Genomic DNA, 5,534 nt, shown 5'->3' with positions numbered 1-5,534 from the left:
ACAGTAGACTGGATTGACGTTTTGGCGTTACTCAATTCTGTATCCCGTACAGGGTTGCCAGACACAATTTCTAAAAACTCATGTGGATATGAACGTTATGGAAGATATTGATTTGGAAAATGTATTGGAGGTAACAAAAGATATTTTAGTTACTAGATAAAGATTGTCGCTTCGGTTCCCTTTGTTCTGCTGTCCGAAACATGTGTGGTACATACCTGTCAAATCGTATGGATTTTCCTTCTTTGACATTTAGCTCCCCTATCCTCGCCAGCAAAAGATGTTCCGGACAGCGACGACAGCAACAAACTTTATCTAGTAACTAAAATATCTTTTGAGGTAACCACTTTCCCTTCGATGGGACTCGAACCCATGACCCTACAGTACGCTATAGACTGGTGCTTTAACCAACTAAGCTACGAAGGACCTCCCTCGAAGACCTCCGGAGGTCCTTCGTAGCTTAGTTGGTTAAAGCACCAGTCTAGCGTACTGTAGGGTTATGGGTTCGAGTCCCATCGAAGGGAAAGTGGTTACCCGAATAAAAAATACAGTAGAATAACAATACAATTTATTGTAACACTACTATTAATAACATTAAATTGGCAATAGATTATATTGTAAATGGAACCATAGAAATACATTAGAATGCATTGTTATGAACCATATACTCAAATGTAAATGAAGTTTTCGCAATAGAATGTACGGGTTGTTAAGTATCGTAACTATACAAAATCTAAGATTTTTCCATCGATTTTTTTCGTCACACAATAGAATGTATGGTTAATATATTGTTGAAATATCCGAACAAAACTGTTCAAAATACAATGGATTGTATTGTATTTGTATAGTAAAACAATACGATTTTTGATTTCTCAGTTGTGACAGCTTTACTGTTCAACAATGCAATTTAAAGGGAAAAAATACATATTTGGCGCTATGAGGCAAATATTGTTATATAGTTTATATGCAATGTAAAGAAACGTTTCAAAAGTTATCAATATATGAATCTTATGTACGAAAACGTTTCAAAAACAATTGCAAGTATTGTTACATTAGAGAAATATGTTGATGTATTGTATCCTCAGCGTTGATACAATCTGTGCAACCATCAAGAAACAACCCAAGTAACCATGAAGCTATATATACTTGTAAAAAATACAGCCCTAAAAGCTGACTTAAAGTGGAAAAGGGCACTTATAAGACCGAATTAGTGGTTCATTACTTTCACATGTTGAAATAAAGCATAAGTAATGCATCGCTGCATTCGTAATGCTGATTTAGAATATCGTTGTCTGACAGCTGATAAATAAACGCAACTTCACATCGTTAAAACTGATTTAATGCAATTAGCATTTAGAATGCCGGTTTATGATTGATATATGTGCAATATTGTAATGCTTGGTGTTACTTGGGAATGTATCCTATTGTATACCGTACATTGTATGGTAATTCAATTGTTGACACTATTGAACCAATAGTACATTTTTATCCGGGTACCTTCAATACATTTTCCAAATCAATATCTTCAACATAACGTATACTTATCCACATATGAGTTTTCATAACATTGTAAATTAACGTCCAAGTCGGGTGGTTTATTAATCCCCGGAACTAAATAGGCAATTAACTTTGATTGATCTAAAAATCTGTAAATTTGCATTTTCGCCTTTCTCGTACAAGAAAGTTGTATTGCGCATAAACCCCAAAATTTTATTCCCACCTTTGGGTTTCCGCGCCGAGCACTCAGCGCAGGACTCGGCGACAGGGGAAAAGTTATAAAGTTGGTAACCCTGATTTTTGACAATTAATGTCGATCAGGGTTTCGACTTTTCGTTTCAATGAGACCAAAGCAAGCGTTTTTCGGGCCAAGGGAAAATCTTGAATCGTTGTTTATGTTGAGAATCATCTTTCACCCATCAATATTTTCTCTAGAATTAGCATTGGAAGATGAACGAAAATCTTGCCTATTAGATGAAAATCCTTTTTCGTTTCATTACTTTCACCTCTCACTCACTTTTCGCGAGAATTATCGCAGAACAATTACAAAATTGTATGGCCGCGCCGGGATTCGAACCCAGAATAGTAACAATAATAGCTGTGGGGATGCGCTTACTTTAGCCACACCACCACGCTATCTGTATGAAAGCGTTAAGTTATTTGTTCCACATAAGCTACTACCATTTGCATTGATGATGCCACGAAAAGACCCGAATATGAAAGAAAAAGAGCAAACCAACGTTCAGCGGCAATCGAAGTGAGCGAAAAATTGTTATCACTCTCCAGGCTGTTTTTCTTTCCCGAAAAGCGATTTCTCCCCGAAAACTGTCGTGAGGGAAAATCATGTGCTCCTGAGATTGAGTGAGCATTATGAACCCTGATGTCGATTGTTTGTGTGAGTGCAACGATGTCAAAAAATAGAGCTTTTAGCTGATTTTTTCATGTTCAAATGCAAGTTTTGACAGTATTATTCATGTATGAGTGAAAAACATGTATAAAAGGTCTATCGGAGAAGCAGTCGCTGGAGATAAATGTCATTGTTTTCAACGACGAAACGAAACGTTTCAATGCAAAAACCAATAACAAAAACACTGTTTGCATTCACACATTGAATCATTAATCGTTTTAGCCGTGGCGCAACCCATTATTCTCATAATTGAGTATTTTTTAAGCAGCGTACCTACTAGAATTGCACCAAATCTTTTAATCGCCAAAATGTAGGCAATATGCACTGCATTTACAACATTAAAGCCCCAAACGCAATACAACGGAACGACGACGGAAACGGCGAATTTGACAGTTAGCTCATATATTTTCTGTCAGATTTTCCGCTTCCGTCGCCGTTCCGTTGTATTGTGTTTGGGGCTTAATTCGAATTCAATATATTGAATCAAGAATGGCATCATCAACACTGGTGGATAAATTTGGGTTTTTACGAATGATTAGATTTTCTTGACGAAACTCAGAAATGATCAAAATTGTCTTCATATATTGCATAGAACGCTGTCTGTATTCTGGAAAGATTCCCCCCGGAGTCCCGGAAGGATTCCCCCCGAATTCCGGAAGGATTCCCCCCGAATTCCGGAAGGATTCCCCCCGGAATCCCGGAAGGATTCCCCCCGGAATCCCGGAAGGATTCCCCCTGGAATCCCGGAAGGATTCCTCCAGGAATCCCGGAAGGATTCCTCCAGGAATCCCGGAAGGATTCCTCCAGGAATCCCGGAAGGATTCCTCCAGGAATCCCGGAAGGATTCCTCCAGGAATCCCGGAAGGATTCCTCCAGGAATCCCGGAAGGATTCCTCCCGGAATCTCGGGAGGATTCTTCCCGTAATCTCGGGAGGATTCTTCCCGTAATCTCGGGAGGATTCTTCCCGTAATCTCGGGAGGATTCCCCCTGGAATCCCGGAAGGATTCCCCCTGGAATCCCGGAAGGATTCCCCCTGGAATCCCGGAAGGATTCCCCCTGGAATCCCGGAAGGATTCCCCCTGGAATCCCGGAAGGATTCCCCCTGGAATCCCGGAAGGATTCCCCCTGGAATCCCGGAAGGATTCCCCCTGGAATCCCGGAAGGATTCCCCCTGGAATCCCGGAAGGATTCCCCCTGGAATCCCGGAAGGATTCCCCCTGGAATCCCGGAAGGATTCCCTCTGGAATCCCGGAAGGATTCCCTCTGGAATCCCGGAAGGATTCCCCCTGGAATCCCGGAAGGATTCCCCCTGGAATCCCGGAAGGATTCCCCCTGGAATCCCGGAAGGATTCCCCTTGGAATCGGAAGGATTCCCTGAATCCCGGAAGGATTCCCCTGGAATCCCGGAAGGATTCCCCTGGAATCCCGGAAGGATTCCCTGAATCCCGGAAGGATTCCCCTGGAATCCCGGAAGGATTCCCCTGAATCCCGGAAGGATTCCCCTGAATCCCGGAAGGATTCCCTGGAATCCCGGAAGGATTCCCTGGAATCCCGGAAGGATTCCCCTGGAATCGGAAGGATTCCCTGGAATCCCGGAAGGATTCCCTCGAATCCCGGAAGGATTCCCCTGAATCCCGGAAGGATTCCCTGGAATCCCGGAAGGATTCCCCTGGAATCCCGGAAGGATTCCCTGAATCCCGGAAGGATTCCCCTGGAATCCGGAAGGATTCCCCTGAATCCCGGAAGGATTCCCCTGGAATCCCGGAAGGATTCCCTGGAATCGGAAGGATTCCCCTGGAATCGGAAGGATTCCCCTGGAATCGGAAGGATTCCCTGGAATCCCGGAAGGATTCCCTGGAATCGGAAGGATTCCCCTGGAATCGGAAGGATTCCCCTTGAATCCCGGAAGAATTCCCCTGAATCCCGGAAGGATTCCCTGGAATCGGAAGGATTCCCCGGGAAGCCCGGAAGGATTCCCCTGGAATCGGAAGGATTCCCCCTGGAATCCCGGAAGGATTCCCCCTGGAATCCCGGAAGGATTCCCCCTGGAATCCCGGAAGGATTCCCCCTGGAATCCCGGAAGGATTCCCCCTGGAATCCCGGAAGGATTCCCCCTGGAATCCCGGAAGGATTCCCCCTGGAATCCCGGAAGGATTCCCCCTGGAATCCCGGAAGGATTCCCCCTGTGTATCGGTTATCTATATGTTAGTGACAACATAAGCGGTATATTCGGGTTACACATGTGTTGGTTTCAGTGAACGGTAAGTGCTGGACGATATATACCGAACCATGGTTTAACACGGGGTCAGTCGAGATGTAGCGCCTACCGGAGAAGGTTGTCCCACAGAGTTTAGTGATACGCAGTGATAAGTTCGGCCGGTGCGGAAAGACAGTCGATACAAATGGCGACGAGGATCAAAATCGGTGAGTATCAAGAGCGAAACGATATAAAAAAAGGCGATAGCGTTTTCGAAAGAATATTTTTATGACATGCAAAAAGTGCGGAGTTTGAAATTTAGTAGTCTGAAAAAAAAAAAACAAAATGGTTGACATCAGAGGAAGTGTGCTCGAAAATTAGGGATGAAACTATAAGTGCCGCCATTTTTTTTTCTCTGGAGCAACATTACCCGAACAAACCGCATAGAGAACGAAGAGAAAAAAAAAAAAAAGTTCTACATTCAAGTGTTGTGGTGAAATGAGTTGAGCTACGTGCCTCGCTGCGTGTTAGTGGAGTACTTATGTATGTTTTATTGTTGCATCGTTCGAATGCTATGGAAGAGTTTCTGTACTCAAGGAGTTGAACATGCATTGGTGGGGTGGTGATCGTGTCACTAAGAGTTTCTTCGTGATGTTAATAAGTCGTTGTTACGTACAACAGAACTATTATTAGCGTGAAACAAAAGCTGTTGCTACGTGCTATGGAAGAGCTTCGTACTCATGAGATGAACATGCATTGGTGTGGTGGTGGTCGTGTCACTAAAGGAAAGAGAAAGAAAAAGAGTTTCTTCGTGATGTTGATAAGCCGTTGTTTCGTACAACAGAACCATTGTCAGCGTGAAACAAAGGCTGTTGCTTCGTGCTAGGCTACATACTGCACGATGTTGATTGTGTACGCTCTCTTCGTGTAAGGAA

Source organism: Armigeres subalbatus, chromosome 3 (assembly GCF_024139115.2).
Source record: "Armigeres subalbatus isolate Guangzhou_Male chromosome 3, GZ_Asu_2, whole genome shotgun sequence".
Lineage (NCBI taxonomy): Eukaryota > Metazoa > Arthropoda > Insecta > Diptera > Culicidae > Armigeres > Armigeres subalbatus.
Note: the sequence above shows the minus strand (reverse complement) of the source record.